This window comes from Aquarana catesbeiana, linkage group LG03, assembly GCF_042186555.1.
Source record: "Aquarana catesbeiana isolate 2022-GZ linkage group LG03, ASM4218655v1, whole genome shotgun sequence".
NCBI lineage: Eukaryota > Metazoa > Chordata > Amphibia > Anura > Ranidae > Aquarana > Aquarana catesbeiana.
In genome coordinates, this window is record NC_133326.1 from 644,993,485 (window position 1) to 645,014,322 (window position 20,838).

Genomic DNA, 20,838 nt, shown 5'->3' on the forward strand with positions numbered 1-20,838 from the left:
GTGTTAGCATTTGAAAGAACTAAGGAGAATCTAAAGGGACAGGGCCCTAGATGTCAGATGCGTTTCTCCCACAGCAGTCCTGAAAGGCCACTGGGAGCGTATGTGTTTGAACAGCTATGCTGCTGAGAAAAGACCAAGGTGGAAGGATTTGGGGCCTTTGTTGAAAGTTCGCTAGATAACATGCCTGAACTGGAGCCCAGGTAAGCTGCCATAGACAAGGGTTGTTGGGAAACAGTTGGTCAAGCAATCACCTTCAGCCACCTTTATTTCTGGCAGATTCCAGGAGCCTAGAAAGGGGGAAGTTAGGACATTTCATCTCTCTGAGCCAGTGAGCATTCCCGGCAGATGTGCATAAAGACTGCCCTATTGGCAGCTCAAAGGCCTCATAGGTAAGTGAAAGGCACCGCCCGAACAGGGACTTGAACCCTGGACCCTCAGATTAAAAGTCTGATGCTCTACCGACTGAGCTATCCGGGCTCTCGAAGCTCCTCCTCCATAGCGGTCCAAGCTGCTTGAATCTTGACATGTATGGTGGAAAAAGACCATTCAGCCAAGGGGACCGGGTGCCTGAAAGCACAAGTATTTGGCTTGCCCAGGCTGGCCAATCGTCCTCTCCCGTTTAATTTTCTAGGACAGGTTGAAGATAAAAGGGAGAATCTAACCTGCAACCATGCAGATAGGGTCCAGTCCGGTACAGGTGGAGAACGCCTAAAGTTTCTGCCTTAGTTTTACCTACAGTTCAATGCTCTTTGACCGGAAACAAGGGCCTTGCAAAAAGACACCGCCCGAAAGGCTTCCTTAACCCTGGACCAACACGCTTCCAGTATTCTTAATCAGTGACTGGGTTACAAATAAAGACAGTTCACCTTGAGCCTCATGTTGCCAGGTCCAGCAGAAGAAACCCAGGCAAAAAAACGAGGTAGAGTCCACTCTGGATTACAGGCAAGTGAAGAACGAGCGGCGCGTGCCAATCACTGATTGTTCTACCCAGGCTGCGTGATGACACAAAAGCTCTCTATGGTGTCAATGGGCCCGTGACTCACTTTCTCAACTCTAACGCATCTCAGTCTGCATGTAAGAAGCCGTCACTTATCTGCTGTTGAAAACACATTGCTCAGTCTCCTCAGAGACTCTCAAAAATTGCCAGTGCTGACTGTATTTCAAGTCATCGTGGCGGGGTATTGGGAAAAGTTTTCAATTAGCAATAATCACTCTATCGAAAAGCCAGTGGCGTGCAAAACACACCTCAAAAACTTCCACCCGGTGCCAAAAAAAAGTGCCCACACATAGAGAGTGAAACACAAAAACGTGCAACGGGTGTACAGAGTCCTCCACTAGGGAAGGACCTTACCCTGATCCCCCGGGGCGTTAGGCTCCAGACAGGGACTGAGGTACTCAGACAAAGGGTCCATCCGGCCGAAACCAGGCGGACCCCCACAACTGGAAGGACTGCCGAAGCAGACCAACCCAAGTACAGTGGGGCTCTCCCGAAGAGAGACCCCTCAAAGGAGAGGGCGAACCAAGCCAAAAGGCCTATGTCCACCCCCTCCCAAGACTTTCAGAGTAGGCCCGAGGACCCACACCCTACTCGCCACACAGTGACAAAACGTGTATACAAAGACAACCAAAAAAAAGACAAAAAGGTGACAAACAGGGGTAAAAGAAAGAGTGGGGAAGATAGTGAGATGGGAGAGTGAAAGTGGCCATTGTGCTATACAATGGCCGGCCCTCCGGCCAGGCATAAAAATTTCCCCTGGTCCTGGCCAAAAGGCCCGGCCCAAGAGGCAGGTGCGAAAAACGTGTGTTGTGGTGAAGTGACCATGGTGCCATAAAATCAAGTGCTTTCACACCGTGACTATACGGCACCCCTGAACTGCCACTTCAGGGGCACATTCACCACTGGCTTTTCGAAAAAGCCCTGACCCACAGCCCAGACCACAGCAGCCCCCACCCCAGGCAGAAAGGTATGGAGTTCTGGAAGCTTGGAGAGAGCCCTTGCCATCAGGCTTCACCGTCGTTCCGTCCCTCCTACCTAATTACATTTGGGAAATACTGGCCGCTCCCCCGGTGGGAGCAAGGGGAGCCAGCGTTCTCTCCCAAATAACTGTCCAGAGCTAGAGCTGCCCCAATCCAGGCCAGAAGGCCAGGATCCCGACCCTCCGCCAAGACCGAATGGTTCTCCGTCCCCATCAGAAGGCTTCCCTTTAGGCTACAAACCGCTCCGGGTTACCTTCACTCCAGCAGGTTTTGCATAGCAACCGCAATCCCATCTCTATCTCGCCATAGATCAGGGACAGAAGCAAGCGCCACCTCCTGGAAACTGATAAGAACAGATACTAGATTTGATCTTAGCCAAAGGGCCGAGAAGCAATTAGCAATAATCACGCCTCAGTTGAACCTCATTGGCTATGATACTGCCACTGCGCAAAGCTAACCAAATCAGTGCCTGCCAACATCTGCCCTTCCTTGGAGGAGAAATTGACATTGAGGAGAGACACATAAGTGTCATCCAGTGGGCCGCTGAGCATTCTGGGACTTGGCATGTTAATGAGACAGGGACGATGCCTAAGTGGGCATTGTTTACCCACTGAATAGTGTTAGCATTTGAAAGAACTAAGGAGAATCTAAAGGGACAGGGCCCTAGATGTCAGATGCGTTTCTCCCACAGCAGTCCTGAAAGGCCACTGGGAGCGTATGTGTTTGAACAGCTATGCTGCTGAGAAAAGACCAAGGTGGAAGGATTTGGGGCCTTTGTTGAAAGTTCGCTAGATAACATGCCTGAACTGGAGCCCAGGTAAGCTGCCATAGACAAGGGTTGTTGGGAAACAGTTGGTCAAGCAATCACCTTCAGCCACCTTTATTTCTGGCAGATTCCAGGAGCCTAGAAAGGGGGAAGTTAGGACATTTCATCTCTCTGAGCCAGTGAGCATTCCCGGCAGATGTGCATAAAGACTGCCCTATTGGCAGCTCAAAGGCCTCATAGGTAAGTGAAAGGCACCGCCCGAACAGGGACTTGAACCCTGGACCCTCAGATTAAAAGTCTGATGCTCTACCGACTGAGCTATCCGGGCTCTCAAAGCTCCTCCTCCATAGCGGTCCAAGCTGCTTGAATCTTGACATGTATGGTGGAAAAAGACCATTCAGCCAAGGGGACCGGGTGCCTGAAAGCACAAGTATTTGGCTTGCCCAGGCTGGCCAATCGTCCTCTCCCGTTTAATTTTCTAGGACAGGTTGAAGATAAAAGGGAGAATCTAACCTGCAACCATGCAGATAGGGTCCAGTCCGGTACAGGTGGAGAACGCCTAAAGTTTCTGCCTTAGTTTTACCTACAGTTCAATGCTCTTTGACCGGAAACAAGGGCCTTGCAAAAAGACACCGCCCGAAAGGCTTCCTTAACCCTGGACCAACACGCTTCCAGTATTCTTAATCAGTGACTGGGTTACAAATAAAGACAGTTCACCTTGAGCCTCATGTTGCCAGGTCCAGCAGAAGAAACCCAGGCAAAAAAACGAGGTAGAGTCCACTCTGGATTACAGGCAAGTGAAGAACGAGCGGCGCGTGCCAATCACTGATTGTTCTACCCAGGCTGCGTGATGACACAAAAGCTCTCTATGGTGTCAATGGGCCCGTGACTCACTTTCTCAACTCTAACGCATCTCAGTCTGCATGTAAGAAGCCGTCACTTATCTGCTGTTGAAAACACATTGCTCAGTCTCCTCAGAGACTCTCAAAAATTGCCAGTGCTGACTGTATTTCAAGTCATCGTGGCGGGGTATTGGGAAAAGTTTTCAATTAGCAATAATCACACTTCAGTTGAACCTCATTGGCTATGATACTGCCACTGCGCAAAGCTAACCAAATCAGTGCTTGCCAACATCTGCCCTTCCTTGGAGGAGAAATTGACATTGAGGAGAGACACATAAGTGTCATCCAGTGGGCCGCTGAGCATTCTGGGACTTGGCATGTTAATGAGACAGGGACGATGCCTAAGTGGGCATTGTTTACCCACTGAATAGTGTTAGCATTTGAAAGAACTAAGGAGAATCTAAAGGGACAGGGCCCTAGATGTCAGATGCGTTTCTCCCACAGCAGTCCTGAAAGGCCACTGGGAGCGTATGTGTTTGAACAGCTATGCTGCTGAGAAAAGACCAAGGTGGAAGGATTTGGGGCCTTTGTTGAAAGTTCGCTAGATAACATGCCTGAACTGGAGCCCAGGTAAGCTGCCATAGACAAGGGTTGTTGGGAAACAGTTGGTCAAGCAATCACCTTCAGCCACCTTTATTTCTGGCAGATTCCAGGAGCCTAGAAAGGGGGAAGTTAGGACATTTCATCTCTCTGAGCCAGTGAGCATTCCCGGCAGATGTGCATAAAGACTGCCCTATTGGCAGCTCAAAGGCCTCATAGGTAAGTGAAAGGCACCGCCCGAACAGGGACTTGAACCCTGGACCCTCAGATTAAAAGTCTGATGCTCTACCGACTGAGCTATCCGGGCTCTCAAAGCCTCTCCATAGCGGTCCAAGCTGCTTGAATCTTGACATGTATGGTGGAAAAAGACCATTCAGCCAAGGGGACCGGGTGCCTGAAAGCACAAGTATTTGGCTTGCCCAGGCTGGCCAATCGTCCTCTCCCGTTTAATTTTCTAGGACAGGTTGAAGATAAAAGGGAGAATCTAACCTGCAACCATGCAGATAGGGTCCAGTCCGGTACAGGTGGAGAACGCCTAAAGTTTCTGCCTTAGTTTTACCTACAGTTCAATGCTCTTTGACCGGAAACAAGGGCCTTGCAAAAAGACACCGCCCGAAAGGCTTCCTTAACCCTGGACCAACACGCTTCCAGTATTCTTAATCAGTGACTGGGTTACAAATAAAGACAGTTCACCTTGAGCCTCATGTTGCCAGGTCCAGCAGAAGAAACCCAGGCAAAAAAACGAAGTAGAGTCCACTCTGGATTACAGGCAAATGAAGAACGAGCGGCGCGTGCCAATCACTGATTGTTCTACCCAGGCTGCGTGATGACACAAAAGCTCTCTATGGTGTCAATGGGCCCGTGACTCACTTTCTCAACTCTAACGCATCTCAGTCTGCATGTAAGAAGCCGTCACTTATCTGCTGTTGAAAACACATTGCTCAGTCTCCTCAGAGACTCTCAAAAATTGCCAGTGCTGACTGTATTTCAAGTCATCGTGGCGGGGTATTGGGAAAAGTTTTCAATTAGCAATAATCACGCCTCAGTTGAACCTCATTGGCTATGATACTGCCACTGCGCAAAGCTAACCAAATCAGTGCCTGCCAACATCTGCCCTTCCTTGGAGGAGAAATTGACATTGAGGAGAGACACATAAGTGTCATCCAGTGGGCCGCTGAGCATTCTGGGACTTGGCATGTTAATGAGACAGGGACGATGCCTAAGTGGGCATTGTTTACCCACTGAATAGTGTTAGCATTTGAAAGAACTAAGGAGAATCTAAAGGGACAGGGGCCTAGATGTCAGATGCGTTTCTCCCACAGCAGTCCTGAAAGGCCACTGGGAGCGTATGTGTTTGAACAGCTATGCTGCTGAGAAAAGACCAAGGTGGAAGGATTTGGGGCCTTTGTTGAAATTTCGCTAGATAACATGCCTGAACTGGAGCCCAGGTAAGCTGCCATAGACAAGGGTTGTTGGGAAACAGTTGGTCAAGCAATCACCTTCAGCCACCTTTATTTCTGGCAGATTCCAGGAGCCTAGAAAGGGGGAAGTTAGGACATTTCATCTCTCTGAGCCAGTGAGCATTCCCGGCAGATGTGCATAAAGACTGCCCTATTGGCAGCTCAAAGGCCTCATAGGTAAGTGAAAGGCACCGCCCGAACAGGGACTTGAACCCTGGACCCTCAGATTAAAAGTCTGATGCTCTACCGACTGAGCTATCCGGGCTCTCAAAGCTCCTCCTCCATAGCGGTCCAAGCTGCTTGAATCTTGACATGTATGGTGGAAAAAGACCATTCAGCCAAGGGGACCGGGTGCCTGAAAGCACAAGTATTTGGCTTGCCCAGGCTGGCCAATCGTCCTCTCCCGTTTAATTTTCTAGGACAGGTTGAAGATAAAAGGGAGAATCTAACCTGCAACCATGCAGATAGGGTCCAGTCCGGTACAGGTGGAGAACGCCTAAAGTTTCTGCCTTAGTTTTACCTACAGTTCAATGCTCTTTGACCGGAAACAAGGGCTTTGCAAAAAGACACCGCCCGAAAGGCTTCCTTAACCCTGGACCAACACGCTTCCAGTATTCTTAATCAGTGACTGGGTTACAAATAAAGACAGTTCACCTTGAGCCTCATGTTGCCAGGTCCAGCAGAAGAAACCCAGGCAAAAAAACGAGGTAGAGTCCACTCTGGATTACAGGCAAGTGAAGAACGAGCGGCGCGTGCCAATCACTGATTGTTCTACCCAGGCTGCGTGATGACACAAAAGCTCTCTATGGTGTCAATGGGCCCGTGACTCACTTTCTCAACTCTAACGCATCTCAGTCTGCATGTAAGAAGCCGTCACTTATCTGCTGTTGAAAACACATTGCTCAGTCTCCTCAGAGACTCTCAAAAATTGCCAGTGCTGACTGTATTTCAAGTCATCGTGGCGGGGTATTGGGAAAAGTTTTCAATTAGCAATAATCACGCCTCAGTTGAACCTCATTGGCTATGATACTGCCACTGCGCAAAGCTAACCAAATCAGTGCCTGCCAACATCTGCCCTTCCTTGGAGGAGAAATTGACATTGAGGAGAGACACATAAGTGTCATCCAGTGGGCCGCTGAGCATTCTGGGACTTGGCATGTTAATGAGACAGGGACGATGCCTAAGTGGGCATTGTTTACCCACTGAATAGTGTTAGCATTTGAAAGAACTAAGGAGAATCTAAAGGGACAGGGCCCTAGATGTCAGATGCGTTTCTCCCACAGCAGTCCTGAAAGGCCACTGGGAGCGTATGTGTTTGAACAGCTATGCTGCTGAGAAAAGACCAAGGTGGAAGGATTTGGGGCCTTTGTTGAAAGTTCGCTAGATAACATGCCTGAACTGGAGCCCAGGTAAGCTGCCATAGACAAGGGTTGTTGGGAAACAGTTGGTCAAGCAATCACCTTCAGCCACCTTTATTTCTGGCAGATTCCAGGAGCCTAGAAAGGGGGAAGTTAGGACATTTCATCTCTCTGAGCCAGTGAGCATTCCCGGCAGATGTGCATAAAGACTGCCCTATTGGCAGCTCAAAGGCCTCATAGGTAAGTGAAAGGCACCGCCCGAACAGGGACTTGAACCCTGGACCCTCAGATTAAAAGTCTGATGCTCTACCGACTGAGCTATCCGGGCTCTCAAAGCTCCTCCTCCATAGTGGTCCAAGCTGCTTGAATCTTGACATGTATGGTGGAAAAAGACCATTCAGCCAAGGGGACCGGGTGCCTGAAAGCACAAGTATTTGGCTTGCCCAGGCTGGCCAATCGTCCTCTCCCGTTTAATTTTCTAGGACAGGTTGAAGATAAAAGGGAGAATCTAACCTGCAACCATGCAGATAGGGTCCAGTCCGGTACAGGTGGAGAACGCCTAAAGTTTCTGCCTTAGTTTTACCTACAGTTCAATGCTCTTTGACCGGAAACAAGGGCCTTGCAAAAAGACACCGCCCGAAAGGCTTCCTTAACCCTGGACCAACACGCTTCCAGTATTCTTAATCAGTGACTGGGTTACAAATAAAGACAGTTCACCTTGAGCCTCATGTTGCCAGGTCCAGCAGAAGAAACCCAGGCAAAAAAACGAGGTAGAGTCCACTCTGGATTACAGGCAAGTGAAGAACGAGCGGCGCGTGCCAATCACTGATTGTTCTACCCAGGCTGCGTGATGACACAAAAGCTCTCTATGGTGTCAATGGGCCCGTGACTCACTTTCTCAACTCTAACGCATCTCAGTCTGCATGTAAGAAGCCGTCACTTATCTGCTGTTGAAAACACATTGCTCAGTCTCCTCAGAGACTCTCAAAAATTGCCAGTGCTGACTGTATTTCAAGTCATCGTGGCGGGGTATTGGGAAAAGTTTTCAATTAGCAATAATCACACCTCAGTTGAACCTCATTGGCTATGATACTGCCACTGCGCAAAGCTAACCAAATCAGTGCCTGCCAACATCTGCCCTTCCTTGGAGGAGAAATTGACATTGAGGAGAGACACATAAGTGTCATCCAGTGGGCCGCTGAGCATTCTGGGACTTGGCATGTTAATGAGACAGGGACGATGCCTAAGTGGGCATTGTTTACCCACTGAATAGTGTTAGCATTTGAAAGAACTAAGGAGAATCTAAAGGGACAGGGCCCTAGATGTCAGATGCGTTTCTCCCACAGCAGTCCTGAAAGGCCACTGGGAGCGTATGTGTTTGAACAGCTATGCTGCTGAGAAAAGACCAAGGTGGAAGGATTTGGGGCCTTTGTTGAAAGTTCGCTAGATAACATGCCTGAACTGGAGCCCAGGTAAGCTGCCATAGACAAGGGTTGTTGGGAAACAGTTGGTCAAGCAATCACCTTCAGCCACCTTTATTTCTGGCAGATTCCAGGAGCCTAGAAAGGGGGAAGTTAGGACATTTCATCTCTCTGAGCCAGTGAGCATTCCCGGCAGATGTGCATAAAGACTGCCCTATTGGCAGCTCAAAGGCCTCATAGGTAAGTGAAAGGCACCGCCCGAACAGGGACTTGAACCCTGGACCCTCAGATTAAAAGTCTGATGCTCTACCGACTGAGCTATCCGGGCTCTCAAAGCTCCTCCTCCATAGTGGTCCAAGCTGCTTGAATCTTGACATGTATGGTGGAAAAAGACCATTCAGCCAAGGGGACCGGGTGCCTGAAAGCACAAGTATTTGGCTTGCCCAGGCTGGCCAATCGTCCTCTCCCGTTTAATTTTCTAGGACAGGTTGAAGATAAAAGGGAGAATCTAACCTGCAACCATGCAGATAGGGTCCAGTCCGGTACAGGTGGAGAACGCCTAAAGTTTCTGCCTTAGTTTTACCTACAGTTCAATGCTCTTTGACCGGAAACAAGGGCCTTGCAAAAAGACACCGCCCGAAAGGCTTCCTTAACCCTGGACCAACACGCTTCCAGTATTCTTAATCAGTGACTGGGTTACAAATAAAGACAGTTCACCTTGAGCCTCATGTTGCCAGGTCCAGCAGAAGAAACCCAGGCAAAAAAACGAGGTAGAGTCCACTCTGGATTACAGGCAAGTGAAGAACGAGCGGCGCGTGCCAATCACTGATTGTTCTACCCAGGCTGCGTGATGACACAAAAGCTCTCTATGGTGTCAATGGGCCCGTGACTCACTTTCTCAACTCTAACGCATCTCAGTCTGCATGTAAGAAGCCGTCACTTATCTGCTGTTGAAAACACATTGCTCAGTCTCCTCAGAGACTCTCAAAAATTGCCAGTGCTGACTGTATTTCAAGTCATCGTGGCGGGGTATTGGGAAAAGTTTTCAATTAGCAATAATCACTCTATCGAAAAGCCAGTGGCGTGCAAAACACACCTCAAAAACTTCCACCCGGTGCCAAAAAAAAGTGCCCACACATAGAGAGTGAAACACAAAAAAGTGCAACGGGTGTACAGAGTCCTCCACTAGGGAAGGACCTTACCCTGATCCCCCGGGGCGTTAGGCTCCAGACAGGGACTGAGGTACTCAGACAAAGGGTCCATCCGGCCGAAACCAGGCGGACCCCCACAACTGGAAGGACTGCCGAAGCAGACCAACCCAAGTACAGTGGGGCTCTCCCGAAGAGAGACCCCTCAAAGGAGAGGGTGAACCAAGCCAAAAGGCCTATGTCCACCCCCTCCCAAGACTTTCAGAGTAGGCCCGAGGACCCACACCCTACTCGCCACACAGTGACAAACGTGTATACAAAACAACCAAAAAAAGGACAAAAAGGTGACAAACAGGGGTAAAAGAAAGAGTGGGGAAGATAGTGAGATGGGAGAGTGAAAGTGGCCATTGTGCTATACAATGGCCGGCCCTCCGGCCAGGCATAAAAATTTCCCCTGGTCCTGGCCAAAAGGCCCGGCCCAAGAGGCAGGTGCGAAAAACATGTGTTGTGGTGAAGTGACCATGGTGCCATAAAATCAAGTGCTTTCACACCGTGACCATACGGCACCCCTGAACTGCCACTTCAGGGGCACATTCACCACTGGCTTTTCGAAAAAGCCCTGACCCACAGCCCAGACCACAGCAGCCCCCACCCCAGGCAGAAAGGTATGGTGTTCTGGAAGCTTGGAGAGAGCCCTTGCCATCAGGCTTCACCGTCGTTCCGTCCCTCCTACCTAATTACATTTGGGAAATACTGGCCGCTCCCCCGGTGGGAGCAAGGGGAGCCAGCGTTCTCTCCCAAATAACTGTCCAGAGCTAGAGCTGCCCCAATCCAGGCCAGAAGGCCAGGATCCCGACCCTCCGCCAAGACCGAATGGTTCTCCGTCCCCATCAGAAGGCTTCCCTTTCAGCTACAAACCGCTCCGGGTTACCTTCACTCCAGCAGGTTTTGCATAGCAACCGCAATCCCATCTCTATCTCGCCATAGATCAGGGACAGAAGCAAGCGCCACCTCCTGGAAACTGATAAGAACAGATACTAGATTCGATCTTAGCCAAAGGGCCGAGAAGCAATTAGCAATAATCACACCTCAGTTGAACCTCATTGGCTATGATACTGCCACTGCGCAAAGCTAACCAAATCAGTGCTTGCCAACATCTGCCCTTCCTTGGAGGAGAAATTGACATTGAGGAGAGACACATAAGTGTCATCCAGTGGGCCGCTGAGCATTCTGGGACTTGGCATGTTAATGAGACAGGGACGATGCCTAAGTGGGCATTGTTTACCCACTGAATAGTGTTAGCATTTGAAAGAACTAAGGAGAATCTAAAGGGACAGGGCCCTAGATGTCAGATGCGTTTCTCCCACAGCAGTCCTGAAAGGCCACTGGGAGCGTATGTGTTTGAACAGCTATGCTGCTGAGAAAAGACCAAGGTGGAAGGATTTGGGGCCTTTGTTGAAAGTTCGCTAGATAACATGCCTGAACTGGAGCCCAGGTAAGCTGCCATAGACAAGGGTTGTTGGGAAACAGTTGGTCAAGCAATCACCTTCAGCCACCTTTATTTCTGGCAGATTCCAGGAGCCTAGAAAGGGGGAAGTTAGGACATTTCATCTCTCTGAGCCAGTGAGCATTCCCGGCAGATGTGCATAAAGACTGCCCTATTGGCAGCTCAAAGGCCTCATAGGTAAGTGAAAGGCACCGCCCGAACAGGGACTTGAACCCTGGACCCTCAGATTAAAAGTCTGATGCTCTACCGACTGAGCTATCCGGGCTCTCAAAGCCTCTCCATAGCGGTCCAAGCTGCTTGAATCTTGACATGTATGGTGGAAAAAGACCATTCAGCCAAGGGGACCGGGTGCCTGAAAGCACAAGTATTTGGCTTGCCCAGGCTGGCCAATCGTCCTCTCCCGTTTAATTTTCTAGGACAGGTTGAAGATAAAAGGGAGAATCTAACCTGCAACCATGCAGATAGGGTCCAGTCCGGTACAGGTGGAGAACGCCTAAAGTTTCTGCCTTAGTTTTACCTACAGTTCAATGCTCTTTGACCGGAAACAAGGGCCTTGCAAAAAGACACCGCCCGAAAGGCTTCCTTAACCCTGGACCAACACGCTTCCAGTATTCTTAATCAGTGACTGGGTTACAAATAAAGACAGTTCACCTTGAGCCTCATGTTGCCAGGTCCAGCAGAAGAAACCCAGGCAAAAAAACGAGGTAGAGTCCACTCTGGATTACAGGCAAATGAAGAACGAGCGGCGCGTGCCAATCACTGATTGTTCTACCCAGGCTGCGTGATGACACAAAAGCTCTCTATGGTGTCAATGGGCCCGTGACTCACTTTCTCAACTCTAACGCATCTCAGTCTGCATGTAAGAAGCCGTCACTTATCTGCTGTTGAAAACACATTGCTCAGTCTCCTCAGAGACTCTCAAAAATTGCCAGTGCTGACTGTATTTCAAGTCATCGTGGCGGGGTATTGGGAAAAGTTTTCAATTAGCAATAATCACGCCTCAGTTGAACCTCATTGGCTATGATACTGCCACTGCGCAAAGCTAACCAAATCAGTGCCTGCCAACATCTGCCCTTCCTTGGAGGAGAAATTGACATTGAGGAGAGACACATAAGTGTCATCCAGTGGGCCGCTGAGCATTCTGGGACTTGGCATGTTAATGAGACAGGGACGATGCCTAAGTGGGCATTGTTTACCCACTGAATAGTGTTAGCATTTGAAAGAACTAAGGAGAATCTAAAGGGACAGGGGCCTAGATGTCAGATGCGTTTCTCCCACAGCAGTCCTGAAAGGCCACTGGGAGCGTATGTGTTTGAACAGCTATGCTGCTGAGAAAAGACCAAGGTGGAAGGATTTGGGGCCTTTGTTGAAATTTCGCTAGATAACATGCCTGAACTGGAGCCCAGGTAAGCTGCCATAGACAAGGGTTGTTGGGAAACAGTTGGTCAAGCAATCACCTTCAGCCACCTTTATTTCTGGCAGATTCCAGGAGCCTAGAAAGGGGGAAGTTAGGACATTTCATCTCTCTGAGCCAGTGAGCATTCCCGGCAGATGTGCATAAAGACTGCCCTATTGGCAGCTCAAAGGCCTCATAGGTAAGTGAAAGGCACCGCCCGAACAGTGACTTGAACCCTGGACCCTCAGATTAAAAGTCTGATGCTCTACCGACTGAGCTATCCGGGCTCTCAAAGCTCCTCCTCCATAGCGGTCCAAGCTGCTTGAATCTTGACATGTATGGTGGAAAAAGACCATTCAGCCAAGGGGACCGGGTGCCTGAAAGCACAAGTATTTGGCTTGCCCAGGCTGGCCAATCGTCCTCTCCCGTTTAATTTTCTAGGACAGGTTGAAGATAAAAGGGAGAATCTAACCTGCAACCATGCAGATAGGGTCCAGTCCGGTACAGGTGGAGAACGCCTAAAGTTTCTGCCTTAGTTTTACCTACAGTTCAATGCTCTTTGACCGGAAACAAGGGCTTTGCAAAAAGACACCGCCCGAAAGGCTTCCTTAACCCTGGACCAACACGCTTCCAGTATTCTTAATCAGTGACTGGGTTACAAATAAAGACAGTTCACCTTGAGCCTCATGTTGCCAGGTCCAGCAGAAGAAACCCAGGCAAAAAAACGAGGTAGAGTCCACTCTGGATTACAGGCAAGTGAAGAACGAGCGGCGCGTGCCAATCACTGATTGTTCTACCCAGGCTGCGTGATGACACAAAAGCTCTCTATGGTGTCAATGGGCCCGTGACTCACTTTCTCAACTCTAACGCATCTCAGTCTGCATGTAAGAAGCCGTCACTTATCTGCTGTTGAAAACACATTGCTCAGTCTCCTCAGAGACTCTCAAAAATTGCCAGTGCTGACTGTATTTCAAGTCATCGTGGCGGGGTATTGGGAAAAGTTTTCAATTAGCAATAATCACGCCTCAGTTGAACCTCATTGGCTATGATACTGCCACTGCGCAAAGCTAACCAAATCAGTGCCTGCCAACATCTGCCCTTCCTTGGAGGAGAAATTGACATTGAGGAGAGACACATAAGTGTCATCCAGTGGGCCGCTGAGCATTCTGGGACTTGGCATGTTAATGAGACAGGGACGATGCCTAAGTGGGCATTGTTTACCCACTGAATAGTGTTAGCATTTGAAAGAACTAAGGAGAATCTAAAGGGACAGGGCCCTAGATGTCAGATGCGTTTCTCCCACAGCAGTCCTGAAAGGCCACTGGGAGCGTATGTGTTTGAACAGCTATGCTGCTGAGAAAAGACCAAGGTGGAAGGATTTGGGGCCTTTGTTGAAAGTTCGCTAGATAACATGCCTGAACTGGAGCCCAGGTAAGCTGCCATAGACAAGGGTTGTTGGGAAACAGTTGGTCAAGCAATCACCTTCAGCCACCTTTATTTCTGGCAGATTCCAGGAGCCTAGAAAGGGGGAAGTTAGGACATTTCATCTCTCTGAGCCAGTGAGCATTCCCGGCAGATGTGCATAAAGACTGCCCTATTGGCAGCTCAAAGGCCTCATAGGTAAGTGAAAGGCACCGCCCGAACAGGGACTTGAACCCTGGACCCTCAGATTAAAAGTCTGATGCTCTACCGACTGAGCTATCCGGGCTCTCAAAGCTCCTCCTCCATAGTGGTCCAAGCTGCTTGAATCTTGACATGTATGGTGGAAAAAGACCATTCAGCCAAGGGGACCGGGTGCCTGAAAGCACAAGTATTTGGCTTGCCCAGGCTGGCCAATCGTCCTCTCCCGTTTAATTTTCTAGGACAGGTTGAAGATAAAAGGGAGAATCTAACCTGCAACCATGCAGATAGGGTCCAGTCCGGTACAGGTGGAGAACGCCTAAAGTTTCTGCCTTAGTTTTACCTACAGTTCAATGCTCTTTGACCGGAAACAAGGGCCTTGCAAAAAGACACCGCCCGAAAGGCTTCCTTAACCCTGGACCAACACGCTTCCAGTATTCTTAATCAGTGACTGGGTTACAAATAAAGACAGTTCACCTTGAGCCTCATGTTGCCAGGTCCAGCAGAAGAAACCCAGGCAAAAAAACGAGGTAGAGTCCACTCTGGATTACAGGCAAATGAAGAACGAGCGGCGCGTGCCAATCACTGATTGTTCTACCCAGGCTGCGTGATGACACAAAAGCTCTCTATGGTGTCAATGGGCCCCTGACTCACTTTCTCAACTCTAACGCATCTCAGTCTGCATGTAAGAAGCCGTCACTTATCTGCTGTTGAAAACACATTGCTCAGTCTCCTCAGAGACTCTCAAAAATTGCCAGTGCTGACTGTATTTCAAGTCATCGTGGCGGGGTATTGGGAAAAGTTTTCAATTAGCAATAATCACTCTATCGAAAAGCCAGTGGCGTGCAAAACACACCTCAAAAACTTCCACCCGGTGCCAAAAAAAAGTGCCCACACATAGAGAGTGAAACACAAAAAAGTGCAACGGGTGTACAGAGTCCTCCACTAGGGAAGGACCTTACCCTGATCCCCCGGGGCGTTAGGCTCCAGACAGGGACTGAGGTACTCAGACAAAGGGTCCATCCGGCCAAAACCAGGCGGACCCCCACAACTGGAAGGACTGCCGAAGCAGACCAACCCAAGTACAGTGGGGCTCTCCCGAAGAGAGACCCCTCAAAGGAGAGGGCGAACCAAGCCAAAAGGCCTATGTCCACCCCCTCCCAAGACTTTCAGAGTAGGCCCGAGGACCCACACCCTACTCGCCACACAGTGACAAAACGTGTATACAAAGACAACCAAAAAAAAGACAAAAAGGTGACAAACAGGGGTAAAAGAAAGAGTGGGGAAGATAGTGAGATGGAAGAGTGAAAGTGGCCATTGTGCTATACAATGGCCGGCCCTCCGGCCAGGCATAAAAATTTCCCCTGGTCCTGGCCAAAAGGCCCGGCCCAAGAGGCAGGTGCGAAAAACGTGTGTTGTGGTGAAGTGACCATGGTGCCATAAAATCAAGTGCTTTCACACCGTGACTATACGGCACCCCTGAACTGCCACTTCAGGGGCACATTCACCACTGGCTTTTCGAAAAAGCCCTGACCACCCAGCCCAGACCACAGCAGACCCCACCACAGACAGGAAGGATATGGAGATCAGGAAGCCGGAAAGAGCCCTTTACCATCAGGCACTGCCGTCGCTCCCATCACTCCTCCTAATTACATTCGGGAAGTACTTGCCACTCCCTCCCCCCCTTGCAAGGCAGGAGTAAGCGTTCTCTCCCAAATAACTGTCTGGAGCTAGATCCGCCCCAATCCAGGCCAGAAGGCCAGGGTCCCGACCCTCTGGTTCAGACCCCGTGGTTCTCCATCCCCATCAGAAGGCTTCCCTTTCGGCTACAAACCGCTCCAGGTCACCTTCACTCCAGCAGGTTTTGCATAGCAACCGCAATCCCATCTCTATTTCGCCATAGATCAGGGACGGAAGCAAGCGCCACCTCCTGGAAACTGATAAGAATAGATACTACACTTGATCTTCGCCAAAAGGCCGAGAAGCAATTAGCAATAATCACTCTATCGAAAAGCCAGTGGCGTGCAAAACACACCTCAAAAACTTCCACCCGGTGCCAAAAAAAAGTGCCCACACATAGAGAGTGAAACACAAAAACGTGCAACGGGTGTACAGAGTCCTCCACTAGGGAAGGACCTTACCCTGATCCCCCGGGGCGTTAGGCTCCGGACAGGGACTGAGGTACTCAGACAAAGGGTCCATCTGGCCGAAACCAGGCGGACCCCCACAACTGGAAGGACTGCCGAAGCAGACCAACCCAAGTACAGTGGGGCTCTCCCGAAGAGAGACCCCTCAAAGGAGAGGGCGAACCAAGCCAAAAGGCCTATGTCCACCCCCTCCCAAGACTTTCAGAGTAGGCCCGAGGACCCACACCCTACTCGCCACACAGTGACAAACGTGTATACAAAACAACCAAAAAAAGGACAAAAAGGTGACAAACAGGGGTAAAAGAAAGAGTGGGGAAGATAGTGAGATGGGAGAGTGAAAGTGGCCATTGTGCTATACAATGGCCGGCCCTCCGGCCAGGCATAAAAATTTCCCCTGGTCCTGGCCAAAAGGCCCGGCCCAAGAGGCAGGTGCGAAAAACGTGTGTTGTGGTGAAGTGACCATGGTGCCATAAAATCAAGTGCTTTCACACCGTGACTATACGGCACCCCTGAACTGCCACTTCAGGGGCACATTCATCACTGGCTTTTCGAAAAAGCCCTGACCCACAGCCCAGACCACAGCAGCCCCCACCCCAGGCAGAAAGGTATGGAGTTCTGGAAGCTTGGAGAGAGCCCTTGCCATCAGGCTTCACCGTCGTTCCGTCCCTCCTACCTAATTACATTTGGGAAATACTGGCCGCTCCCCCGGTGGGAGCAAGGGGAGCCAGCGTTCTCTCCCAAATAACTGTCCAGAGCTAGAGCTGCCCCAATCCAGGCCAGAAGGCCAGGATCCCGACCCTCCGCCAAGACCGAATGGTTCTCCGTCCCCATCAGAAGGCTTCCCTTTCGGCTACAAACCGCTCCGGGTTACCTTCACTCCAGCAGGTTTTGCATAGCAACCGCAATCCCATCTCTATCTCGCCATAGATCAGGGACAGAAGCAAGCGCCACCTCCTGGAAACTGATAAGAACAGATACTAGATTTGATCTTAGCCAAAGGGCCGAGAAGCAATTAGCAATAATCACGCCTCAGTTGAACCTCATTGGCTATGATACTGCCACTGCGCAAAGCTAACCGAATCAGTGCCTGCCAACATCTGCCCTTCCTTGGAGGAGAAATTGACATTGAGGAGAGACACATAAGTGTCATCCAGTGGGCCGCTGAGCATTCTGGGACTTGGCATGTTAATGAGACAGGGACGATGCCTAAGTGGGCATTGTTTACCCACTGAATAGTGTTAGCATTTGAAAGAACTAAGGAGAATCTAAAGGGACAGGGCCCTAGATGTCAGATGCGTTTCTCCCACAGCAGTCCTGAAAGGCCACTGGGAGCGTATGTGTTTGAACAGCTATGCTGCTGAGAAAAGACCAAGGTGGAAGGATTTGGGGCCTTTGTTGAAAGTTCGCTAGATAACATGCCTGAACTGGAGCCCAGGTAAGCTGCCATAGACAAGGGTTGTTGGGAAACAGTTGGTCAAGCAATCACCTTCAGCCACCTTTATTTCTGGCAGATTCCAGGAGCCTAGAAAGGGGGAAGTTAGGGCATTTCATCTCTCTGAGCCAGTGAGCATTCCCGGCAGATGTGCATAAAGACTGCCCTATTGGCAGCTCAAAGGCCTCATAGGTAAGTGAAAGGCACCGCCCGAACAGGGACTTGAACCCTGGACCCTCAGATTAAAAGTCTGATGCTCTACCGACTGAGCTATCCGGGCTCTCAAAGCTCCTCCTCCATAGCGGTCCAAGCTGCTTGAATCTTGACATGTATGGTGGAAAAAGACCATTCAGCCAAGGGGACCGGGTGCCTGAAAGCACAAGTATTTGGCTTGCCCAGGCTGGCCAATCGTCCTCTCCCGTTTAATTTTCTAGGACAGGTTGAAGATAAAAGGGAGAATCTAACCTGCAACCATGCAGATAGGGTCCAGTCCGGTACAGGTGGAGAACGCCTAAAGTTTCTGCCTTAGTTTTACCTACAGTTCAATGCTCTTTGACCGGAAACAAGGGCCTTGCAAAAAGACACCGCCCGAAAGGCTTCCTTAACCCTGGACCAACACGCTTCCAGTATTCTTAATCAGTGACTGGGTTACAAATAAAGACAGTTCACCTTGAGCCTCATGTTGCCAGGTCCAGCAGAAGAAACCCAGGCAAAAAAACGAGGTAGAGTCCACTCTGGATTACAGGCAAGTGAAGAACGAGCGGCGCGTGCCAATCACTGATTGTTCTACCCAGGCTGCGTGATGACACAAAAGCTCTCTATGGTGTCAATGGGCCCGTGACTCACTTTCTCAACTCTAACGCATCTCAGTCTGCATGTAAGAAGCCGTCACTTATCTGCTGTTGAAAACACATTGCTCAGTCTCCTCAGAGACTCTCAAAAATTGCCAGTGCTGACTGTATTTCAAGTCATCGTGGCGGGGTATTGGGAAAAGTTTTCAATTAGCAATAATCACTCTATCGAAAAGCCAGTGGCGTGCAAAACACACCTCAAAAACTTCCACCCGGTGCCAAAAAAAAGTGCCCACACATAGAGAGTGAAACACAAAAACGTGCAACGGGTGTACAGAGTCCTCCACTAGGGAAGGACCTTACCCTGATCCCCCGGGGCGTTAGGCTCCGGACAGGGACTGAGGTACTCAGACAAAGGGTCCATCTGGCCGAAACCAGGCGGACCCCCACAACTGGAAGGACTGCCGAAGCAGACCAACCCAAGTACAGTGGGGCTCTCCCGAAGAGAGACCCCTCAAAGGAGAGGGCGAACCAAGCCAAAAGGCCTATGTCCACCCCCTCCCAAGACTTTCAGAGTAGGCCCGAGGACCCACACCCTACTCGCCACACAGTGACAAACGTGTATACAAAACAACCAAAAAAAGGACAAAAAGGTGACAAACAGGGGTAAAAGAAAGAGTGGGGAAGATAGTGAGATGGGAGAGTGAAAGTGGCCATTGTGCTATACAATGGCCGGCCCTCCGGCCAGGCATAAAAATTTCCCCTGGTCCTGGCCAAAAGGCCCGGCCCAAGAGGCAGGTGCGAAAAACGTGTGTTGTGGTGAAGTGACCATGGTGCCATAAAATCAAGTGCTTTCACACCGTGACTATACGGCACCCCTGAACTGCCACTTCAGGGGCACATTCATCACTGGCTTTTCGAAAAAGCCCTGACCCACAGCCCAGACCACAGCAGCCCCCACCCCAGGCAGAAAGGTATGGAGTTCTGGAAGCTTGGAGAGAGCCCTTGCCATCAGGCTTCACCGTCGTTCCGTCCCTCCTACCTAATTACATTTGGGAAATACTGGCCGCTCCCCCGGTGGGAGCAAGGGGAGCCAGCGTTCTCTCCCAAATAACTGTCCAGAGCTAGAGCTGCCCCAATCCAGGCCAGAAGGCCAGGATCCCGACCCTCCGCCAAGACCGAATGGTTCTCCGTCCCCATCAGAAGGCTTCCCTTTCGGCTACAAACCGCTCCGGGTTACCTTCACTCCAGCAGGTTTTGCATAGCAACCGCAATCCCATCTCTATCTCGCCATAGATCAGGGACAGAAGCAAGCGCCACCTCCTGGAAACTGATAAGAACAGATACTAGATTTGATCTTAGCCAAAGGGCCGAGAAGCAATTAGCAATAATCACGCCTCAGTTGAACCTCATTGGCTATGATACTGCCACTGCGCAAAGCTAACCGAATCAGTGCCTGCCAACATCTGCCCTTCCTTGGAGGAGAAATTGACATTGAGGAGAGACACATAAGTGTCATCCAGTGGGCCGCTGAGCATTCTGGGACTTGGCATGTTAATGAGACAGGGACGATGCCTAAGTGGGCATTGTTTACCCACTGAATAGTGTTAGCATTTGAAAGAACTAAGGAGAATCTAAAGGGACAGGGCCCTAGATGTCAGATGCGTTTCTCCCACAGCAGTCCTGAAAGGCCACTGGGAGCGTATGTGTTTGAACAGCTATGCTGCTGAGAAAAGACCAAGGTGGAAGGATTTGGGGCCTTTGTTGAAAGTTCGCTAGATAACATGCCTGAACTGGAGCCCAGGTAAGCTGCCATAGACAAGGGTTGTTGGGAAACAGTTGGTCAAGCAATCACCTTCAGCCACCTTTATTTCTGGCAGATTCCAGGAGCCTAGAAAGGGGGAAGTTAGGGCATTTCATCTCTCTGAGCCAGTGAGCATTCCCGGCAGATGTGCATAAAGACTGCCCTATTGGCAGCTCAAAGGCCTCATAGGTAAGTGAAAGGCACCGCCCGAACAGGGACTTGAACCCTGGACCCTCAGATTAAAAGTCTGATGCTCTACCGACTGAGCTATCCGGGCTCTCAAAGCTCCTCCTCCATAGCGGTCCAAGCTGCTTGAATCTTGACATGTATGGTGGAAAAAGACCATTCAGCCAAGGGGACCGGGTGCCTGAAAGCACAAGTATTTGGCTTGCCCAGGCTGGCCAATCGTCCTCTCCCGTTTAATTTTCTAGGACAGGTTGAAGATAAAAGGGAGAATCTAACCTGCAACCATGCAGATAGGGTCCAGTCCGGTACAGGTGGAGAACGCCTAAAGTTTCTGCCTTAGTTTTACCTACAGTTCAATGCTCTTTGACCGGAAACAAGGGCCT

The 20,838-nt window shown here is 50.1% G+C and overlaps 16 non-coding genes and 9 pseudogenes across 16 annotated transcripts; all 25 read right to left on the reverse strand.

The window, feature by feature from the left end:
- Positions 1-404: 404 nt before the first annotated feature.
- On the reverse strand, positions 405-477 carry TRNAK-UUU (transfer RNA lysine (anticodon UUU)). The gene has a single exon. It is a non-coding gene; the product is annotated as a tRNA-Lys (tRNA).
- Positions 478-1,118: 641 nt separating this feature from the next.
- On the reverse strand, positions 1,119-1,240 carry LOC141135617 (U4 spliceosomal RNA; annotated as a pseudogene).
- A 1,127-nt stretch (positions 1,241-2,367) lies between these two features.
- Positions 2,368-2,432, reverse strand: LOC141135422 (U4 spliceosomal RNA; annotated as a pseudogene).
- A 566-nt stretch (positions 2,433-2,998) lies between these two features.
- On the reverse strand, positions 2,999-3,071 carry TRNAK-UUU (transfer RNA lysine (anticodon UUU)). Its single transcript has one exon. It is a non-coding gene; the product is annotated as a tRNA-Lys (tRNA).
- Positions 3,072-3,712: 641 nt separating this feature from the next.
- Positions 3,713-3,853, reverse strand: LOC141135276 (U4 spliceosomal RNA). Its single transcript, XR_012243557.1, has one exon. It is a non-coding gene; the product is annotated as a U4 spliceosomal RNA (small nuclear RNA).
- A 566-nt stretch (positions 3,854-4,419) lies between these two features.
- TRNAK-UUU (transfer RNA lysine (anticodon UUU)) lies at positions 4,420-4,492 on the reverse strand. The gene has a single exon. It is a non-coding gene; the product is annotated as a tRNA-Lys (tRNA).
- A 638-nt stretch (positions 4,493-5,130) lies between these two features.
- Positions 5,131-5,271, reverse strand: LOC141135125 (U4 spliceosomal RNA). The gene has a single exon (XR_012243419.1). It is a non-coding gene; the product is annotated as a U4 spliceosomal RNA (small nuclear RNA).
- A 566-nt stretch (positions 5,272-5,837) lies between these two features.
- On the reverse strand, positions 5,838-5,910 carry TRNAK-UUU (transfer RNA lysine (anticodon UUU)). The gene has a single exon. It is a non-coding gene; the product is annotated as a tRNA-Lys (tRNA).
- A 641-nt stretch (positions 5,911-6,551) lies between these two features.
- Positions 6,552-6,692, reverse strand: LOC141135126 (U4 spliceosomal RNA). Its single transcript, XR_012243420.1, has one exon. It is a non-coding gene; the product is annotated as a U4 spliceosomal RNA (small nuclear RNA).
- A 566-nt stretch (positions 6,693-7,258) lies between these two features.
- TRNAK-UUU (transfer RNA lysine (anticodon UUU)) lies at positions 7,259-7,331 on the reverse strand. The gene has a single exon. It is a non-coding gene; the product is annotated as a tRNA-Lys (tRNA).
- Positions 7,332-7,972: 641 nt separating this feature from the next.
- Positions 7,973-8,113, reverse strand: LOC141135250 (U4 spliceosomal RNA). Its single transcript, XR_012243531.1, has one exon. It is a non-coding gene; the product is annotated as a U4 spliceosomal RNA (small nuclear RNA).
- Positions 8,114-8,679: 566 nt separating this feature from the next.
- On the reverse strand, positions 8,680-8,752 carry TRNAK-UUU (transfer RNA lysine (anticodon UUU)). The gene has a single exon. It is a non-coding gene; the product is annotated as a tRNA-Lys (tRNA).
- A 641-nt stretch (positions 8,753-9,393) lies between these two features.
- Positions 9,394-9,515, reverse strand: LOC141135618 (U4 spliceosomal RNA; annotated as a pseudogene).
- Positions 9,516-10,640: 1,125 nt separating this feature from the next.
- LOC141135485 (U4 spliceosomal RNA) lies at positions 10,641-10,705 on the reverse strand (annotated as a pseudogene).
- Positions 10,706-11,271: 566 nt separating this feature from the next.
- TRNAK-UUU (transfer RNA lysine (anticodon UUU)) lies at positions 11,272-11,344 on the reverse strand. The gene has a single exon. It is a non-coding gene; the product is annotated as a tRNA-Lys (tRNA).
- Positions 11,345-11,982: 638 nt separating this feature from the next.
- On the reverse strand, positions 11,983-12,123 carry LOC141135128 (U4 spliceosomal RNA). The gene has a single exon (XR_012243421.1). It is a non-coding gene; the product is annotated as a U4 spliceosomal RNA (small nuclear RNA).
- A 1,280-nt stretch (positions 12,124-13,403) lies between these two features.
- LOC141135130 (U4 spliceosomal RNA) lies at positions 13,404-13,544 on the reverse strand. Its single transcript, XR_012243422.1, has one exon. It is a non-coding gene; the product is annotated as a U4 spliceosomal RNA (small nuclear RNA).
- Positions 13,545-14,110: 566 nt separating this feature from the next.
- On the reverse strand, positions 14,111-14,183 carry TRNAK-UUU (transfer RNA lysine (anticodon UUU)). Its single transcript has one exon. It is a non-coding gene; the product is annotated as a tRNA-Lys (tRNA).
- A 641-nt stretch (positions 14,184-14,824) lies between these two features.
- Positions 14,825-14,946, reverse strand: LOC141135619 (U4 spliceosomal RNA; annotated as a pseudogene).
- Positions 14,947-15,951: 1,005 nt separating this feature from the next.
- On the reverse strand, positions 15,952-16,084 carry LOC141135911 (U2 spliceosomal RNA; annotated as a pseudogene).
- A 1,166-nt stretch (positions 16,085-17,250) lies between these two features.
- On the reverse strand, positions 17,251-17,315 carry LOC141135423 (U4 spliceosomal RNA; annotated as a pseudogene).
- A 566-nt stretch (positions 17,316-17,881) lies between these two features.
- Positions 17,882-17,954, reverse strand: TRNAK-UUU (transfer RNA lysine (anticodon UUU)). The gene has a single exon. It is a non-coding gene; the product is annotated as a tRNA-Lys (tRNA).
- A 641-nt stretch (positions 17,955-18,595) lies between these two features.
- Positions 18,596-18,717, reverse strand: LOC141135620 (U4 spliceosomal RNA; annotated as a pseudogene).
- A 1,125-nt stretch (positions 18,718-19,842) lies between these two features.
- Positions 19,843-19,907, reverse strand: LOC141135424 (U4 spliceosomal RNA; annotated as a pseudogene).
- A 566-nt stretch (positions 19,908-20,473) lies between these two features.
- TRNAK-UUU (transfer RNA lysine (anticodon UUU)) lies at positions 20,474-20,546 on the reverse strand. The gene has a single exon. It is a non-coding gene; the product is annotated as a tRNA-Lys (tRNA).
- Positions 20,547-20,838: the final 292 nt, after the last annotated feature.